The sequence below is a fragment of the Ursus americanus genome, chromosome 34 (genome assembly GCF_024610735.1).
Source record: "Ursus americanus isolate L20-20 chromosome 34, mUrsAme1.1.p, whole genome shotgun sequence".
In the NCBI taxonomy this organism is placed as follows: domain Eukaryota; kingdom Metazoa; phylum Chordata; class Mammalia; order Carnivora; family Ursidae; genus Ursus; species Ursus americanus.
This window is the reverse complement of record NC_142160.1, coordinates 528,679-549,504: the sequence shown is the minus strand read 5'-3', so window position 1 is coordinate 549,504 and position 20,826 is coordinate 528,679. Positions and strand designations below refer to the sequence as shown.

The 20,826-nt window shown below is 45.5% G+C and overlaps 2 protein-coding genes across 3 annotated transcripts in view; one reads left to right on the top strand and one right to left on the bottom strand.

The window, feature by feature from the left end:
- Positions 1-20,826, bottom strand: part of CENPP (centromere protein P) — a 250,575-nt gene that overhangs the window by 34,254 nt on the left and 195,495 nt on the right. The window lies entirely within an intron of this gene.
- The window catches only part of ECM2 (extracellular matrix protein 2), a 33,239-nt gene continuing 30,911 nt past the window's right edge, over positions 18,499-20,826 (top strand). Inside the window, exon 1 of the mRNA XM_045772565.2 lies at positions 18,499-18,655. The gene's annotated coding sequence lies outside the window, so the exon portion shown is untranslated. The remainder of the gene's footprint in view (positions 18,656-20,826) is intronic.

Below are 20,826 nucleotides of genomic sequence, written 5' to 3'. Positions count from 1 at the left end.
CCCACCCAGGGACGCACGCGCATCGTGGTGACTCAACTGCTTTCTGCCTGGGGAGGGACCCAGACTGCAAAGCCTGCACCCCATATGAGAATCTGGAAATGACAAAATTACAGGTTCAGAGAAGAGATGGGTGGTTGCCAGGGGCTGCGGGCGAGGACAGAGGTTGACCACCAAGGGTCACCAGGGAATTTGTTAGGACGGTGGGAGTTCTTATCTTGATTGTGGGGGTGGTCACATGACAGTGTGCATTTGCCAAGCTGCTGAAAATTCACAGGTGTATGAAAATTATCTCTCAGCTAAAAACACCTCGATATAAAATATTTTAATAAATAAAATCAAACTACACCCACACTGTTTTCTCTTGTTGTTCTTTGCTAAACAATGTGTACTGCAGAGCTTTTCCTGTGAAGACCGAGTTGCTGTGTTCTTTTAATGGCTGCGTAGTATTCCACCGCGTGCACTGATCAAGGGTGTGTAGGCCACGAGGGAGAGGCTCCTCAGAGGAGGGCAGGCTGGGGGCACCCCACAACAGGCGTCCACCGACTGCCACCACATGCCTCTGGGCGCTCTCCTACGGGGGAAAGGCCACTCCACAGAGCACAAGACTCCCCCACAAAACTCAGTGAATGTCAAGACCGATGTGCCACACATCACAAGGGGGGGTCACCGAGTTACTGCTCGTACACTGAGGATCCTGGGGAGGGAAGACAGCTCTCGAGCTGCTCGACAGCAGGGTGGGCGACGGGCCTCAGCTTTCACTGTGGTTGGGGTGAACGGGCTGGCACTGAGTAGGGAGCACACAGGCTTTCTTATCAGATTGCCCAGATGTGGAGGGGAAGGGGGCGAAGGCTGGAGAGCTGTCAGCTGCCTAGTACCAAAAATGCGGTCCAGCTCTTTGTTACATAGTATCACTAATTTCTTGATTCTCTAAATATCACTCACACCTCTCCAAAATTATCCCCCTCAGACATGACTGTTTTCATGTCACTATCCTCCCTCAAGAATGTAAAGTGGTTTTGCAGAGCTGAGAATAAAGGCCAAATCTCTAAAATGTGTACTCAAGGAAGGCCGGGGTGGCGCAGTCTGTTGGGTGTCTGACTCTTGATTGTGGCTCAGGTCATGATCTCAGGGTCGTGAGATCGAGCCCCGTGTTGGCCTCTGCGCTGGATGCACTGTTTGCTTCTCCCTCTGCCCCTCCCCATGCTCTCTAATAAATAAAAAAAAAAAATTTTTTTTTTAAATGTGTATTCAAGGCCCTCTGTGAAATCTCCAGCTGGCTTGCTAGCTCTTGCTAATGGTTCGCCCCACTCATGAATGTACACAACCTGCAAAGGAAAAAGCCAAAGGAAATAAAAGGGATTTGGGGAAACTGGGGAGTCTGGGAGAATGACCGAGAATCCAAGTTTTAAACAAGAAAGTAGAAACAGGGACATTTTTAGATAGATGCTTTAGCATAAAATCTCCAGGACGTCAGGAAAGATACTTGGCGCAAGACAATAGCGAGCACTGCACTTCCTGGCACACACTTTTCAGAGAAAAAAGGCCTGGAACCAACAGACACACAGCAGGAATCGCTGCCCGCTGTAGACGCAGCCAGCGGTCGGCCAGCGGTGGGCCAGGCCCGGGCGGGGGCGCAAGGACCACGAGGACGGTCCCCGGGAAAACACGGGCCGGTGGCAGGCAGAGTGGTTTGATCTGCCTTCCATTCATACTTGACACAGAGCACGGGGCTTGCAGAGGACGCCCGGTGGTTCCAGACGTGGAGCACAAGGAGAGCCTGCGACCCATGCTCAGTGCTCCACTGTGGCCTCTCCTCCCCTCCACGGACGCAGAGAAGACATTTTCACCGTGCAAACAGTCACAGTTTACTTTTGCAGTTCTGAATTACAGACACCAAGTGTCACACTGTCACAAACAGATGGTGGCATGGCTGCTGCTGTCGTGCTGGTGATTTCAGAGTGAAAATATTGTTTGTTTCACTAAAGCCTGCTTGAAATTAGTCTGTTTAAAAGCAAAACAACCTTCATCCATTGAGAAGTTTGCTCTTTGTATGTTATAACTAGTGGTTTATAACTACCCTCCAGAAAAGGAAAAGAAACCAACCCTCTCAGTAATTTAAGTATATATTCAGAAAAATGCCAAGAATGAAATAAAGCATCTATAGCCTTTGAGTCCTGAATATAATTACAGGACAAGTCTCCTGAGATAGAGCTGTAAGTGTACAAGATTTCCATAATCACTTGAACTGTTGTAAATGAGTCAAACTAAAAGGAAATAACCAAATCGACGAATACTGACAGCTCAACAGGTACAGTTTACGGTTGGCCACACACCAGAGCACCCACGACATACAGATGCGTCCTTCACCAAGATAAACATGCGCTGGCGGAAAGGAAGGCAGAGTAAGTCATACTAAACAGTACCAACTTTTCTTTTTGCTACAAAAACTGTACCTGGGATAGGCTATGTGAATGTCTCTAGTGGCGTGCATGCACACACGCACCTCCTATCACCACCACCTGCCCGAGCTTGTCAGACTGCATTCCACCTTGACCCCAGAGACCGCACTTGACGGGACCAGGGGTGAGCGTGGGACCCACTCAGGTTCTCTGGAGAAAGGTGACATTCAGGGCCAGACCACCCATCTGGGAGGGGTACACAGGCTTGGGCTCTCTGAGATGGGCTGCTGGCCACAGGCCTGTCCACACAGTGGGAGCTGGTCCGCAGAAGGCAAGACCTACACAGAAAGCAAGGTAAGGGTCCTGAGTACCACCTGGAGCGTGAGGGAAACCCCATTTCTGGTCCTAGGCCCCTGGGATCCCGGGGTGAGATGAGGGTGTCGTTTGGGGACACGGCCCCGGTACTTGGTCTTACTTGAAGTGGGTTTCTAGGACTTGCAACCAAAGTGTCGTCACCAGGGGCGCCTGGGTGGCACAGCGGTTAAGCGTCTGCCTTCGGCTCAGGGCGTGATCCCGGCGTTCTGGGATCGAACCCCACATCAGGCTCCTCTGCTATGAGCCTGCTTCTTCCTCTCCCACTACCCCTGCTGTGTTCCCTCTCTCGCTGGCTGTCTCTATCTCTGTCAAATAAATAAATAAAATCTTAAAAAAAAAAAAAAAAACCCACAAAGTGTCGTCACCAACACATTGGTCCTTTCAGTTCCCTTAGTGACAATGAGGAGTCTGGGATGCATATGAGAGATGACCATCTAGGACATCATGAGTAAAACAGGGATGTGAAAGGAGATGGCTGAATCAAGCTCCAAATTATTCATTCTCTGCCTCTGGTCAATCTCCAGAGCCCTGAAACAGTTGTTTTTTTTTTTTAAACAAATTTTTCAGCTTTATACTTTTTTTTTTTTTTTAAAGATTTTATGTATTTGACAGAGAGCATGAGACAGGGAACACAAGCAGGGGGAGTGGGAGAGGGAGAGGGAGAAGCAGGCTTCCCACTGAGCAGGAGCCTGGGGCTCGATCCCAGGACCCTGGGATCAGGACCTGAGCCGAAGGCAGACGCTTAATGACTGAGCCACCCAGGCGCCCCTATACTTATTGTCTTTTGAAGACTCATGACCTCTTTGCTCTGCTGCCGTTGAAAGTCCCACCACAATAGACTTTTGTAAGTTTTTTCCTCTTTGCCTTCTTTTTGATTAGCTTTTTACACATCTGCCCCCCCCCCCATTAGCTGGGAAGTCACACGCTCTATTTCCGCTTGTCCAACGGCTATCTTAGACACTTGGTCATGCATTGCTCGTCAGGGCCTACATCCGTGTCCATCCTCCCCATGAACAAACGACTGCACAACACTTTACTCTCACTCACTCCTGTACTGCTGTGCATCTTTAAATTCTAGCTTAAAAAGGGAGACCTCACTTGACATTCTTAATATTTTATTATATAGTCACTGTTTGATGTATTTACTATATTCTTTGCTCTTTACCGTTTCTTGCATCTCAAATCCTCCTTTTGGGACTGTTTCCCTCTGCTTGAAGAATATCCTTTTGTTATGACACAGGCGTCTACATGGTCTTCAACTTTCATGTCTTCCCAGTTTTATGAAGATGGAATTGGAAGTAAAACACGGTAGTAGTTCCAGGCGTGTGATGAATGATCTGATGTTTGTATGTATTGTAAATGATGACGGTAAGTCTAGGTAACATCCTGTGATGAGAACCTTGAAGATCTACTCTCTTAGCAAATTTCAGGTAACAAGACTGTCAACCACAGTCGCCATGCTGTGCACTGCACCCCAGGATGCACCTACCTCACTGAAGCTCATACCTTCTGACCCCTCCAGCCACTTGCCCTGCCCCCCACTATCTCTGGCAACACCAATCTGCTTTCTGTATTTATGAGTTTGATTTTCTGCCTTTTGGATTCCACCTGAGATCATAAGGAATCGGTCTCTGACTTACTTCACTTAGCATAACGCCATGAAGGTCCATCCACGTTGTCAAAAATGGCAGGATTTCGTTCTCTTTAGGGCTTAATAATATCCCATTGTGTGTGTGGACATGTGTGGACCACATTTTCTTTATCCATTTATCTGTCAAAAGACACTTGGTTTCTGTCTTGACCATTGTGGATAAAGTTACAGTGAACATGGGGGGTGCAGATATTACTTCACTTTCATTTTTGAAGGAGCTGTTTTGCTGAGTGTTAACAGGTTTGATCACATTTTCTCAGCATATGAAGTTATCAGTCGATTGGTTTCTGGTTTCCACTGCTGCTGTTGAAAAGTCAGGTTGCTACTTTGAAGGTGCTCCAATTCATCTTCCCCCTGATTGCTCCAAAGATTTTCTTCTTGTCTTTGGTATCTGCAGTTTCACTATAATGTATTCAGCTGTGAATTTCCTTATTATTATTTTTTCCTGCTTGGATTTGATTTGGTTTCTTGAGACTGAATCTTGAAAAGTGCATGGAACATGTATTAAGAATGTACGAGAAAGCGTGAGTGTAATGGACGTGTAGCAGAGTCTGGCCGGCACCCCCGGAGCCGCTGGCACCCCTCTGCCCAATCACATACCCTCGCCTTCCTCTGAAGGCAACAACTACCTTGACTTTTAGGAAAATAACTTCCTTGTATTTCTTTTTTTTTTTTTTTAAACTTCTTCTTTTTTTTTTTTTTTTTTTTTAAGATTTTATTTATTTATTCGACAGAGATAGAGACAGCCAGCGAGAGAGGGAACACAAGCAGGGGGAGTGGGAGAGGAAGAAGCAGGCTCATAGCGGAGGAGCCTGATGTGGGGCTCGATCCCATAACGCTGGGATCACGCCCTGAGCCGAAGGCAGACGCTTAACCGCTGTGCCACCCAGGCGCCCCCTTCCTTGTATTTCTTTACGGTTTTCCAGTTAAGTGTGCAACCCTAAACTCTGTACTTTAGCTTTGCCCAGTTTTAAACCCTGTGTGGACAGATTCATAAAACATATTGGTTCTAATGCGGCTTCTATTGCCCAGGATTTTCCTTGTGAGATTCCCCTCTTACGCTGCAGACAAGCCCATGCGGTTTGTTCAATTCTCAATGGCACTTGTGACATGAATCTATCAATTTATCAGTTTCCCATTCTACTGTTAAAGAACATGGGCTATTACAAATGATGCTGCTGTGTCATCCTAGTGCATGTTTCTTCTTTTTAAAAAAAATTATTTATTTATTAGAAAGAGAAAGACAAAGCACGTCCGCGCACACGAGTACGGGGAGGGGTAGAGGGAGAAGCAGGTTCCTTGCTGAGTGTGGTGCCAGACCACACGGGACTTGATCCCAGGACCCCAAGATCGTGACCTGAGGCAAAGGCAGACCCTTCACCGACTGAGCCACCCAGGTGCCCGGAGTGCATGTTTCTTTTGGATATTTACCTAGGGGTGTGTGAGTCTTCAACTTTCATGGACGATGTCAAAATGTCGTACCAATTTGTGGTCAAACAGCATGCAGGAGGAGCCTGCTGCCGCACACCCCGACAGCTGACACTGCCAGTATTTCTACTATTAATCATTCTGGTAGGTACGCAGTGGTATTTCATGGTGATTTAAAATACATTTTCGCGTGGGTGGCTTAGTTGGTGAAGTGTCTGACTCTTGGTTTCCCCTCAGGTCATGATATCTGGATGGGAAATTGAGCCCCGTGCGAGGCTCCTCACTCAGCGGGGAGTCTGCTTCCCCTCTCCCTCTCCCCCTCCCCTCACTCGTGCTTGCACATTCTCTCTCTGAAATAAATCTCAAAAAAATATTTTCCCTTACTTTACCAATGAAATTGAACACTTACATGAGTTTAATTGGCCATCTGAATTTTGATTTCTGTGAAGAGTCTGTTCAAACTGCTTGCCTATTATTTTACTGGGAGTCTTTCCCTATTGATTTCTGAAGTTCTTTACGTATATAGTCTGGGATATACCAAATGCTCAATAAAATGTATCTGCCATTGCTTTTACCATTCCACGTACTCATACCAACAAATACAAATCTACTTTGTTATTTTTAAGGTAGTAGGTAGCCGTTGTATAGATGTACGATAGTCGTAATGTAACCAATCTTCTATTGATCATCTTTTGGGTTATTTGTAGTTTTTCACTATTTTAAAAACTACAGTGAATATCCTTGTAAGATGTTTTTGCACATTTGTGCAAACATTTTTGTTAGAATCTGAGCAGAACGGCTTAATATTTAGAAAAGACTGATGAAATGACCTATGTAAAGAATTTATTAATTTAAATTTCTATCAACAATGTGTGAAAGTGATTATTTTGGGGGATGGGATCCCCCAAATTCTTCTCTTCTTCTGGGGCCTCCTGGCTGGTTCAGTTGGTAAACATGCAACTCTTGATCTCGGGGCTGTAGGTTTAAGCCCCATGTTGGGTGTAGAGATAACTTAAAAAAATAAAATCTTACAAAAAAAATTCTCTTCTTCTAGTTCCTGTACTTCTTGTGAGCCTTGCCCAAAGGAAGGCCTGGTTCTGTATCACAGTCTCTGATCTCCTTCAGTGCCGTCCATCCACATGCTGCCGGCTCTTGAACATGGAACCTGGTACCACCGCGCTGCAGAACGGATGACATTATCTTTCTCTGCAACCTGTGTTTATCCCGGGAAATGGCCTTCCCACAATGCAGCTGTTCACATCAGAAACCGGGGCTTCATGTATTTGATTCCTCCCCCTTCCCTTTCCCTACAGCCAGCCACATCTTAGGTCTTGTTGATTTTACCTAACTATCTAATTATCTCTTGAGCTCCCCCCTCTTCTCTCTTGAATCACTGCGGAGATCTTTTAAACAGTGCTCTGCCTCTAGACGTGGCCTTTCCTTTTAGTTCAGAAGGCATGCTGTGCAGTTCTCTTTCTGAAATGCACAACAGGTTATGCTCCTGCCCTGCAGCCTTTGGGTGAAGCCCCAAACCTTCAACGTCACATCCCAAGTCTTTGGCGATCTTCTCTCCTGCACTCAAGCCCGCAGACCTCACGATAGCCCTCATTTCCCACAACCTGCAGGTTTCATCGCAGACTCTTCTCCCTCACCTTACCCCTCTGTACCCAAACACTTAAGGAACCCTTGAGTTTTAGTTTACATGTGACTGCGGTTGTATTTAATAATACTTGCACCTGTTAGGCTTGAGATGACCCCAGACGTTCAAACAGACATGCCAAGAATGCAGCTGGAGATCACCACCACACAGACGGCACACAGGTGATCACACTCCCTTGGTGAGAAATTAGAGAAGAGGTTCCAGGCCTGAAGTCAGGTGGAGGAGGAGGAACCATCAGAGATTAAGAAGGAAGACAGGGGAGCAGGGTCGGAAAGACAGAGAGGACTGAGAGTCTGAAGGAGGGAGGGCCATGTGTGGCCTGCTGCTGACTCTGCTCTGACAGATCCACACAGGTATCTCCTGCCTGTTTCCATAACACACCACACTCCTGCCAACATGCAGGATCCCATCCCTTAGCAGAGAAGACTCTCATCAACTCTAAGTAAGAACTATGTCATAGGCCTTTACTGTTCGGAGATTCCAGCAACGAGCTCAAGACACGCTCAGTAAAAACTTGAATGACTTAATCGTCAATACCCATATGTGTAAGTCCTCAAGGAATTCACGTAACACTCGGGGAAGAGGAATGGAAACTACTCTTTATAATATGAGAGAGGGCAACTAGGCGCCAGGGGACAAGTATACACCCGGGGAGAGCTGTTTGGAGATAGGGGGTGCCTCCATGAGGGTACAGGGAAGTGGAGGCTCAAGCTTGTGAAAGAGGGATCCTCGTTTGCTTTTAGTGTTATTTACCCCATGTGGCAGGACAGAGGTGACACGGGACGGCAGTGACACCCAAACCCTTCACGGGCAGAAAGACGCAGGGTAAAGATGAGCATTGCATTTAAGATACCATTATGTATGCACTGCTTGTCTCAACAGTTGGTATGCTTATGGATGATTTGAGTCTTTACATTTTCTAGCAATATCTAAATTTTCTATTGTGCTATAATTTGGGTGGTGGCTAGTCTTGTTCTTTTTAAAATCAGAGATTCATTTGGCCAAAACGAGAAAAGAACTTAATTCAAAAGCAATAGCATTGCACATATACAAAAAGTCAGTAATTTCCAGAACCAGTCTTATAAAAATCCCATAAATCCCTAACAACAGTTTGAAGACTGTACTCATGTATCTGGCAGAATTGAAATTAAGCTTTCTCCTTAAGAATGGAAATACAGCATAATAAATGAGGTGAACATGAATTTTTTCCTACTGCTGGACACTAAAAGATTCAAATGGAAATGAAAACATGACATCACCCACCAGTAATGAGGAAAAAATGAGGCCGTGGACAAACACACTATGTTCTGATTTATTAAACCTCAAGTGAGCTTCACTTTATCCCCCATGAGTGATGGGCTACACTGGTTGCCAAAGCCTTCATTTTTACTAAATATCTTTGTAAATATTGTGGTTGCTCTGGTCTGTGGCCACCTCCCTCAGACAGTGTATCAGTGGAAAAGAATCCCCATTCCCAGCAAATGTTAAAACTGCCATATGTGTAATCTTCTCACAAACCTCACACTAAGCATGGGTTTCAGGGTCTGCAGGAGAAAATTACAGGAAAAGGCCAGTTCTGGAGGCTGTGAGGGCTGTGGCTGCAGCGGCTCTTCCCCAAGCAGGAACGCCACATCCAGAGTGCCAGAGGGAAGCACGTGAGGAGTGGACAAGAACCTGCCCCTGAGGAAGGCGTGACCCACCGACCCTCGCTGGGGGCATCTCCCCACACTGACCCTGAATGTTGGTGGCGACTGTCACCCCATCTGCTCTCCAGGCCCGGGCACTCTGATTTGCACCTCCAGGCGGCTGCCTCCTGTGGCCTGATGGGCGTGTGGAGCTAGAACAGGGAAGAGGGCTGTTCCTGCCCAGGTGCGGCACAGCATGGTGCTGGCCCAGGTCTGCAGGGCGGGAATACGCGGGGGCCAGGGGACCAGGGGCTCCAGCTTGACAGCGGTGGAAAAAGAGACCAGACCAGCTCAAAGTCACAGGTGCCCCATTTCTCAGCGAGTCAGGCAAACTATTTATCTCCATGAAGCTCTAGTTTCCTCAGTTAGCCTCAGCCTCCCTCCTTTGTGGAATGGAGGGTAGAACGTGTGTCATCGGGTCAGGGCTTTACTGAGATGGCACGTGCAGCATGCCCGGAGAGAACCAGGCATGGCACGGAGGCCCTCGATGCTGGTCCCTTTGCTCCCCTGCCGTCCCGTCCCGCCCGGGGTGTGCAGGAACAGGGCAGGACCCCATTCTGCCAGTGGACATACTGGATATGTCTGTCTTAGGTTATTTTAAAACTCAACAAAGTGATTTAAGTGCCAAATGAGATGCATCTTTAGCACTGAATGTACACTCTTAATGGCAAAAAATGACTTACCACAGTTTTTAAGAATGGAAATTAAACTATATATATATATACTAGATATTTATATCATTTTTTTTTTCACAAAATTTCTTCTGTAACCATTGAACTCTTGTCAGAATATTACAAGTGTTAAAACAGGTTGGTCTGGACAAGCAAAACAACATCCTGGCTTTAGGGACATGATATAAATGCACATTTGCAACCAAGCCTAAACTTACATGAACAGCTGTAAAAAGCAGAAATTGAACTATATTTTGAAACCCCTCCAACCAGTAGAACAGGGGTTAGGTCAATCTTGCATCTCTGCATTTCCACAAATTATCTACAATAAAGAATATAGGAGGAATGACAAGTTTGGGGTGAAGAGTACACGGTGCTCTTCTGAACACGCTCGCGCAGTGCCTGGGAGCCGTCCGGGCCAAGCTGACCGAACGGAAGTCGGCAATTTGAAGATCAAGCTCAGGAAACAGTTTTGAGCTTAGGACAGATCTGTGGCTCACGGGCACGTGTTAGAGCAATGCAGTAAGTGCTAGATCGTGTCTGTTTAATGAAGGAACAAGATCATGGGGGACAGAAAGGATGGGTGGACGGGGGGCAATCCGTAAGAAAATGACGAGGCAGGAGAAGGCTGAGCGGGTGGCTTCAGGGCTGTTGGGACGTTAGAAAGGGCCCTTCCACAGCAGACACTGGTGCCACAGCACAACGAGGGGCCAGCAGGAGGGCAGCGGGGGGGGAGGGCACTTCCTGTACTTTTCGGGAACGTGAGGAGAAAGTGCAAAGAAGGAACAGATGGTGGTCTGAGGACAGCCAGGGAGGACGTAGGAAGCTCGAGCATATCAGTAGGCGAAGAACAAATCAGGACCGCGCACTGGCACGCTCCTGCTCCAAGGACACCATGCGTCAGGCTCCACCGTGATCCCACTGAGACGCAGCCAAGGCCACGTCCAGCACCTGGCCTCAAAAGTCACTCTCTCAAGACAGTTGAATCACTCAGATTCACACCGTGAGTCCAAAAAGATGACCCCTGGGAGGTGTGGGTTCACATGGAGAGCAAACTCAAGGTCATGGAGACACTGCAGCCCTGTAGGAGAACCTGCTTGCTTTGCATATGTCTGTCTGCTGTGCTTTCTGATCCCCCAAACTAGACGATGTAAGAAGAGTGTCCTTGGCTTGAGTCACACTCTTAGGAGCACTCCCCTTACCTCCAGAGCAATGAACATTTAGAAACATACGGCATCACAGAAGTCGTTTTGGGGAAGTGTGCTGCATCACAGAGAAACCACCACACCCAGTCCTTATCATGTTCCTGCAGATTTCTCTACCCAGAATGTCTTCTTCCTTGAACTATGATTCCAATCTTAGTCCCACCTTCAGTCCTGGGCGAGAGGGGGTCTCTGAAGCAAGGGGCCTCCTCCTCGAGATCATGCTTGGGGCACTGACACCCAGAGCTCCTGCCCAACTGGCTTTGTTTCCAGGGTCTATGCAAGCCCCTTCCCTGGCTCAGTCACCCTGAAGACACACTGCAATGCTGTGTGAGTGACCCTGGCCCAAAGGGTTTGCCTGTATGGGCTGGGTGTTCACACAAGGAGGCCACAGCTTGGGGCAGCACACAACACAGGTAGAAGAGAAGTGTGGTGGACCAGTACCCATTGCTTCCTGCCACCATGTTACCATGTTCTCGTGCACACAAATTCTGAGGAGTTCAGGATTCTGTGATCCCAGCTTCCTGAGGCATCATAGAGGACACTTGAGAGGGAGGGAGAATGGAACTCAACATAATTTATTTTACTGCTCACAAGCTCGATGTAGAACTTTGCACATTTGGAATACTGTGCGTGAACCTTCATCTGAAGCCGTCTCGATCTCTTCATGATCCCTTCATCCTTTCCAGTCTCCCAGACTGAATGTTCCTGCAGCAAAACAGGGAATGTCCCTCCTGACGCTTTACTCAATTCTCAAAACAAGGAACTGGACTTCTTCATCAGATTACATCCTCCTATCAAGATGTCAGTACCTGGCATCCTCCCCTTTTCACCTGACATATTCAGCACGGAGATTCAGGGTTTGGGCCCAGAGGTCCCGATCTGGAACCCCTCTGGCAGCCCACATGGGCCATTCTAGTAAGCCCACACCTGATCACCCTCTCAGGGAGTGAGGGGAGTCCCCACAAAGGGCAGATCTCCAAGGTCCCATGGCCTGACACACTACCTCCAAGAGACAGAATCACTGGAATGAAATGGTCAAGTCGGTGTCTCAGAGGCCCCTTCTCAGCATTCCCAACAGAATGTCTTTCCAGTCGCATGGAGTATAACCTCACCAGGAAGCTCAGGGCACAGGTGTGGTTATCAGAAAGGGCTTCTGCTTGTTCGTCTACTCCACTAAGCCCAAATCAGCCTGTACCTTTGTCCACTGATCCTGGCTCTGGTCTCTCAGCCTCCATTTCCCAGTCCCTGCAGACAACCGGCTGAAGGGAGGTGACCCTACACCTGGCAGGCCCACTTCTCTCCTACGACAAGGAGCTGCACGTGACGAGTTGCACCAGAGTCATGACCAACCCATCCTAATTACTGCCGCTCTTTATCATTTAGAGCTGAAATGCGGGACAAAGTCCTCTGCCTTGTTCGGTGTCAAGAAGGTCTTGACTATTCTTTCGTCCTTGTATTTCCATACAAATTTTACAATTTGTCAAGTTCCACCAAAAAAAGGGAGGGGGAGTAAAGTATGAGGGTTCAGGTTAAAACTGCATCATCTCCGATCAGTTTAAGTAGAAATGGTATCTTGCAATCCTGAACGGTCCATCCCCTGAGGCCGGTACCTGCCCTCCCCGTAGCACTGCTTTAATTTAATTTCCTTCAACATTTTCTCTGATGAGAGCTTGCTCATCATTGCTTAGATTTACTCTGAAATATTTGTTATATTTTTAACATATTTGATACTTAAAGCACATCTTCCCTTTCATTCTCTAACTGTAGAAAGAAACAACTGACTTTTATATATTGTGTATCTGGAAAACACGCTATATGATTTAATGATTTTTCTAAGTTATTTTTGATTTTCTACACATATACTGTATCATCTGGGACTAAAAAGAATTTTTTCCTTCCATTACTTAATTTGTTTGTTGTATTTTTTCCCTGCTTCTTTTTCTTGCTTTCCTCCACTGGCCGGGACCATCATGGGCCTTCTTGTCTTGTTCCCGGAAAGGGGAAAATTTCAGTATTTCACCACTATTTTTTAAATAACAACTTTCCTGAGATATAATTTACATACCATAAGTCACCCTTCTAAAGTATACAATTCAGTGGTTTTGAGTACATTCATAGTGGGGAGCCACCCCACTGCCTACTTCTGACACACTGCGGTCACCCCAGAAAGGAACGCTGTCCCCGCCCTGCCTCCCCAGAGCCTGTGCACCCCCCGCCCTCTGTGGATCTGCCTGCTCTGGACACTTCCCGTGAATGGAGTCACATGACACACGTGCTCCTGTGACCGGCTTCTTGTGCCGAACACCGTGCTGTTGGGGCTCGACCACGTGGTAGCAAGTAGCAGCATTTTATTCCTTTTCATCGCCGAATGGTATTCCACGGTGTGGCTGGACCACATTAACCCGTTCACCAGCCGATGGGACATTTGGGATGCTTCCACATGTTGGCTGCTACGAAGAGTATAGCAATGAAATTCAAAATTCATGGATACGTTCTCATGTGGATACATATTTCATCTTCCCGGGTACATAGTTATGGATGGGAGCATGTTGTTTGTAGACCCTGTCAGACTACGGAATTCCTTCCATTTCTAGTACGCAAAAGCTTTCTTTCCATCTTCTTCAAACATTAACATGATCGTATAATGTTTGGGTTTTTTGTTTTGTTTTTTGTTTGGGTTTTCTCCTTAAATCAACCGGTATTTCTTGAATAAGCCTAATGTAGTCATGATGTATTATCCCATTCATATACTGCTGAATTTGGTTTGTTAATATTTTAGTTTTGTGAATCCATGTTCATCACTGAGACCGACTGATAATTTTCCTTTCTTGTACTATCCTTGTCAGGCTATTGTATGGTTACAATAGCCTTAAAGCATTGTTTGATAAAATCTATTGATGAATAATATAGGCCCGTGGTATTCTTTGTGGGGAGGTGTAAAATTATGAATTTGACTCCCTCAATAGTTACAGACAATTCAGATTTTCTTTTTCTGACAGTTTCATTAAATTGTACATTCTAGGAATTGTCATTATCATCTAACTTTGCTGGCATAAAGTTGTCAATGCTATCTTCTTAATGCTCTTTTACCAGCTCTCAGCATCTACAGGGACAGCGTTTTTAAGTCCTCACACTGGGCCCTGCACTCTCCCTCTTTGTTCCTCCGTCAGCCGCGCTGCTGATTTTATTAAGTCTGTTTAAGCTGTGGCGCTGTGGACGCTGTCCGCGGTATAACTGTTTTCTATTTCGTTGACAGTTTTGCCCCTCGACATTTCTGGCAGAGTCCCCCTGGGCAGGAAGCTACCCAGGGGCTCCAAACTTTTTTTTTTAAACCACATTGGTGATTTAAAATTTTTATAGTGATCAGGGTTTTCCAGTCTTTGATGTAAAGGTCGGTAGAACCACCCAGCTTGCCAGTATTTGATACAGAAAACTGATTTTTAACTGTGTACTTTCAAGTTTGTGCCACTTGTATGTATTTGTATCCCGATTCCGAATGTGAAAACCCTTTAAGCGATAAAGTGGCAGTGGACTGGGCGTCCTCCATATTCAGGGCGGTAGTACACACCACGGAGTCTTTGTAGAGACACGCGCCGCATCTCGGGAAGGGGTGCAGGCTACGTCACAGCACATTCACACACTAGCACTCCGCTTACGTGTGAACAGTCCCGAGGGTAAGTCAGGAACAGCAAAGGAAGCAGCTGTCACACTTTGCTGCGAATTAGCGGAAGACGTCTGTGGCACAGGAAGGCAGACAGCAGACCCCAAGAGGTGACACCCATTTCTGAGAGGGACCTCTGTAAAATTGCCAAACTTCAGCTTTATTGAGGTGCTGCTATCTATCAGGTTGTCATGTGGACAACAACCACACCCTTAGAAGAAGAACTAACTCACTGGTACTCCACAGCACAGCGGTACAAACACTGCAAAGGTGACGTTACTCCAGCACGTGTTCTGGACGCTGAGCCCGTGCTGGCTGCCCTCGCGGCCCGGGCGCAGAAGGACCCGCTCACATCCTGCGTGGGACCCACACCAAACTGCAGAGCTGCCGTCAGAGCCAAGTTTCAGGGCACAGTCATGGCTGCAGTAATAAAGGGGAGGAGATCTCGAATACCAGTATTTTCCATGTACTATGTGGTTAAAATAGCTTCTGCAGAAGGATTCATGTAACAGTCCATTAAGCCACAAAATGTTAGAGCAAGGACGTCAGAAACCAGAGTCCTGGTCTCTGTAGCACCGTCAGTCTCGGCATCGGGGGAACGACTACTTGTCCTCTATACTGCTACTTCAAGTCACCTCTTTTACTGGTTGCTTAAATTCTCTCAGAAATGTATTCTTTTTCTGATCTGGTTATAAGCTCAAAATGCTATAAAAACATAGATTACACAGTAAAGTCCCTGCATAATTCCATCACTCAGAGATCAACATTATTAAGGGTCTGATGTTTATTCCTTTTTTATCCCTTACTGTTTGTTCTCAGGAAGGTGCTACACTCTACACATTAGAAGAAGGTAAGATAACATAGCACACACACTGTCTGACTTCCCTTTTTCCCTCTGGGGATGTTGCGGACAACTCTGCACGGCTATGTAACAACTATCTGTCTCTCTACATAGCTTTATGGCAGCCCACTGTCCTTGCTCGACAATGCTGCACAGTGCCTTCCTCTAGGCACAGACGCGCAGAGAAAGATGCACGTCTATCACGGGTCCCTAGGTGTCAAATGCTGGGGCAGCAAATAGCGGTCGTTAAGCTGTTCTCAAAGAGTATAACGGTTTCTGTTGTCCCAAACACTGTGTCCAACACTGCATTCACCAACATTATTTCCCTCCCCAAACAGTGTATATATTTCAAATCAGGCCGCTTTTTTAAAGAGAAATTTCAGACTCACAGCAAAATACAGAGGGAAGTACAGAGTTTTCCATACATTCCCAGTCCACCCTCACCTATGACCAACACCCCCTTAACTGGTGTGTACGGACACATAACAATCACCCAAGCCCTTAGGTTACATTAGCGTTTACACTTGGTATTATGTATTCTACAGTTCTGGACACACGTGTAACAGCAAGGATCCACTATTAGGGTATCGCGCAGGGTAGTTTCACTGCCTTAACCATCCTCCGTGCTCTGCCAATTCATCCCTCCCTCCACCCTGACCTCTGGCAACCACTGATCTCTCACTCTTCTCCATAGTTGTGCCTTTACCAGAACGTAATATAGTCAAAATTGTAGAGTAGGTAGCCTTTTCAGACTGACTTCTTTCGTTAGTAATGTGCATTTAAGTTTCCTCCATGTCTTTTCCTGGGTTGATAGAGCATTTCCTTTAAGCATTGAATAATAGTCCCCTGTGTGGCTGGACCACAGTTTATTTACCCGTCACCTACTGAACTGCATATCTTGGTTGCTTCCAAGTTTTGGCAGGTATGAATAAAGCTGCCGTAAACATCTATGTGCAGGTATTTGTGTAGACTTAAGTTTCCAACTTATTTGGGCAAATACCAAGGAGCATGGCTGCTGGATCACATGGGAAGAGTATGTTTAGTTTTCTAAGAAACCATCACACTATTTTCCAAAGTGCCTGCACCATTCTGCATTCCCACCAGCAAAGAACGAGGGTTCCTATTGCTCCACACCTTTGCTTGCATATGGTGTTGTCCGTGTTTTAGATTTTTGCCATTCTACTAAGCGTGTAGTGGTATCACATTGTTGTTTAATCTCCAAAGCCCTTTTCTTTCCTTATTGTATAGGTATTTTTGGAGGGGGAGGTGAGGGTCCTATCTCTAATGTTAGAGTCGTCCCAAATGTTTGGTAATCCTGAGCTATCTGCTTAGTACTACGAGAGTACAGGGTTAAAATACTGACCAAAACTTTGAACATGTGGGTGGGGATGGTCAACCCTGTGTTTATATGGGGTTGTATTACTAATGAGTCTGGATTCTGAACATGGGGGGAACTTCCCCATTCCACCAGCCACCCAAGCCAAGTGGATGAGAACACCGGTTCAATGTGGGGGCCGATGCCTAATACTTAGAACAAATGATGGTGACATCAGGAAGACTGGGTCATCTGACCTACTCCTTTTTTAAAGATTTTATTTATTTGAGAGAGAGAGAGAGAGAGAGAGAACGAGTTGGGGAGGGGCAGAGGGAAGTCTTTCCCACTGAGCAGGGATCCTGACATAGGACTAGATTCCAGGACCCTGAAATCATGACCCAAGAGGAAGGCAAACTCTTAATCGACTGAGCTACCCAGGTGCCCCCTGCCCTGGTACTCCCAAATGCAGTCTCCAACAAACCTCCCCGTTCCCAGCATTTATCATTTCTAAACCGGGAACACCCACAGAGCTATCCTCTCCCATACGTCTTTGGACTGTGGTGTCGTCTGTCAGAGTCCATGTGCTTTTAATCTTTAAGGAATTTCTCAGAATTTCTTTCGTCTGATAGTACTAATGATTTTGCAGTAGAGTGTTACCAAAAAAAACCCCACAAAAAACAAAAACCCAAGAAACCAACAAAACCCCCCACCAAATATAGTTTCGGTTATTTTAGGAATTTGGGTGGCTCACGTGCTTAGTCAATCATCTTGACTGGATCTACCCAGGTCATTTTAAGATTTTGGAGTAACAAAAATGTAGCTCCTGTCAGATAATTTGGACATCTGAAGTAGAGTAAGAAGAATTTAAAAAATAGCCATTATGTAATTACCTACCATATGACAGGCGTTTTACATACATTATTCATTTTATTTGCACAAAAATTTGAAAGATAGGTATTATCATCCCAGTTGTACAGAAGAATAAACTTTAATCAGAAACAACGGTAACGCATCACAGGTCCCCATAAGCAGCGATGGAACACTGCTCTCTGATCAGCTCATTTGTAGATAAAACAAAACCAAACCAAACCTGAGGCCAAAGTAGACAACCAACTCACCAGAGTAACCATAATCGAAAGGCTCTAAGCTCCCATGCACACTTTCTTGTTATTGCTTCAAGGCTGGAAGTCACATAATTTCAGTGACGTTAATATGTAACAGCTCTTTGCTTTGTTAACACCACTCTGCGGGGCTGAGGGAGCAGGCAGAGACAAGCCCGTTAACCCCACCAGAGGCATCCCAGGAATGCACAGTCCTCCACGTGGCAGCAAGGGCGTCTCTGTAGTCTGGTAAAGCTCAAGGGGTACCATGTGGCTGGTGTGAACTTTAAGATTTTTTTAAATGTAAACAGTCTATGGAAACGACACGTTTCTTAATCAGCCTCTACTTCTGAGCTTCCAGCCCCGCCTTCCTGGCCTCTAGACTAATGCCTTCCCCTGCCTTTGCTTTCTGCTTTTCCTGTGATTTAGAAAAAATATTTCCCTTGGTAACCATCTTCCTTGGTTACTCTCTTGGCTGTTCTGCACAAAGATCTGAAAGGCATTTATCCCCAAGGGAAGCAGTTATTTTAGATTTTACTAAGAAGTCAGTTAACATTTCTCAACATTCCTCCTTCTTTGTTTTAAAGAAAGCTCTGGTTTTGTTTCATTTTCAGCTGGAGACTTAAATGACACCAAGCAAAGCCTACTTAGTTTAGAATTTCAGGTAAAAAAGTTTTAAATTTTAAGTTTCTACTAAAGCATGTGGAATGGTTTTAATATTTGGGTGTTTTATGTTGCAAATGTGTTTAACACTTGAGGAAATTAGCTCTTACTAATAGATTTTAAAAGTTTAAAGTGTGCATTATGCTGCTTACTTGTTTTTTTCAGGATGAATACTTCCCAAGTATTTTGAACTTTTACGGAATTAGGATTAAGTATATTCATATATGTTTAAATAGAATTACATGCTCAATAGAAGTTGGTTCGAAAATTACATTCTCTATTTTTAAGACCTAAAAGAACATGAAATATTAATTAAAAATGTTTTTCATTTTTAAGCCTGTTGAGTGAAGTTAAAAGGGACAACAGACATTTCATGGCTTTGTGTAGAAGTTTAAAATTCTCAATGTTTTAAAAACTTACTTAAGACAGTTGATGAAAAGCTTTAAATGGAGAAAAACAGTAAGTTAACCAAGACTTACAGATGGTATTTAACGCTGGGATAAAACAGGAAGTGCTAGAAAGAAAAATTTACTTGATCAAAATAATATCTACTGTGATTACAGTACCGTAAAATTTTACCTTTAGAAACATATTTACTCAATTGCAGAGTTGCTTATGAAAGTAAATATTAAACCACAATGCGAAGTTCTATATATCACTGAAAATAACAAAGGCCCAGGCATCAATCGTAAAGTTAGTATTAAGAGGCCATTTCGTAAAAATTATTTTAACATTTCAATGAGACTACTTAGATTCTGACTTTGTTAAAATTAAGATAGCTCTGTAAATTTATTTTTGACATGTATATTTAGATTTCTGGATAAGTAAAGGTGAGCCAATTTTGGGTGGGGGGAAAGAGAAAGTCTAAGGGAGATTCCTCCAGGGTGTCGCTGGGGGAGGGTGAGCCCAGGCGAGGCCCTGGGTTCATGGCCGTCTGAGACTCCATCCAGGGCCAGGCCCCCACCCAGGGCCGGGCTCCTCATAACTCTCACCCATTTCAGGATGGGGAGTCTGCACAGACGGCCGTCAACGCAAGACAATTTCCGAGAACTTGCTGCACGCCAAGCGCAGCCGCGACGCTCTCCATCAGAGCCCACATCCCCGCCACTCAGCACATGCTGCCCCCACCCTGGCTTGCGGCAAAACTTCTCACCCTGCTTCTTCCCCTGCTGCCATTGCGGCTCCCTGCCAACCCATCTGCTCGCTCTCTGAATCGACTTTTATAATGTCAACTGCCTGTCGGCTGAGGGGTTTGCTCCTCTCATACCTTTTGCATGTTATGATGACATAAATTTGTTCTAATGTGGTTTCATTTCAATGACCATGAGCAGAGGTGTTAAAGAGTAGTTAATGGGCATATACGCTAAACAAAAGTTTGCATGCTGAGGTTAGCGGACAAGGACAACACCTCAGAGGCTGCTGTTTGTGGAGCTGAAGTGAGGTGGTGGCGGGTCAGAGCTCGTTCCATGTACAACCGGCCTGGGGAGGACGCTGGCGGATGAAATTAAAAAGAACTAGTGACATTCCAGAGGACACACCGAGCTGACAGTGCACCCTCTCCTCTGACCACATCCTAGAAGTAACAGAAGATCTCTTGCAAATAAAGACCCAGTGTGCACAGCTGCACTAGGAGATGAGAAGGGGAGGGGCTCCTGGCCAGACAGACCCCGGAGGAGCCCCTCAGAGACCAGGGAGCAGCCTGAGAAAGAGACTGAGTAAAGGAGAGCTTGTGTGGAAAAGCAAGTCGTCATTAGGTTAAAAGATCTCAAGGATAAATTAAAAAAACAAAAACAAAACAAAATGTAAGCAAGCCTACACATTATAGCAAAACTTCAATATTAAAGATGAGTTGAAAACTGAAAACAACTTCCACAGAAAGAGGGAAAAAAAGATTTCTTACAAAGAGATGAGAGTCACATTTAAGTTAGACTTTTTATCAGTAACACCAGCAAATGTACAACAGCTAAGGTTTTGGAGGAAAACAATTTTGAAATCATTATTCTATTTCCAACTAAACAATGGTATTTTCCAATGTACGATCCTTTGAGAGAAAGAGGCTATACTTCAGCAGAAACAGAAGTAATCAGAGGGAACTCCCGGTTCTGATAATGCAGACTGGGCACTCCAGAGCAGCAGCTGCTGAGAATGATTAGAGGAGAAGAGCAAGACTAA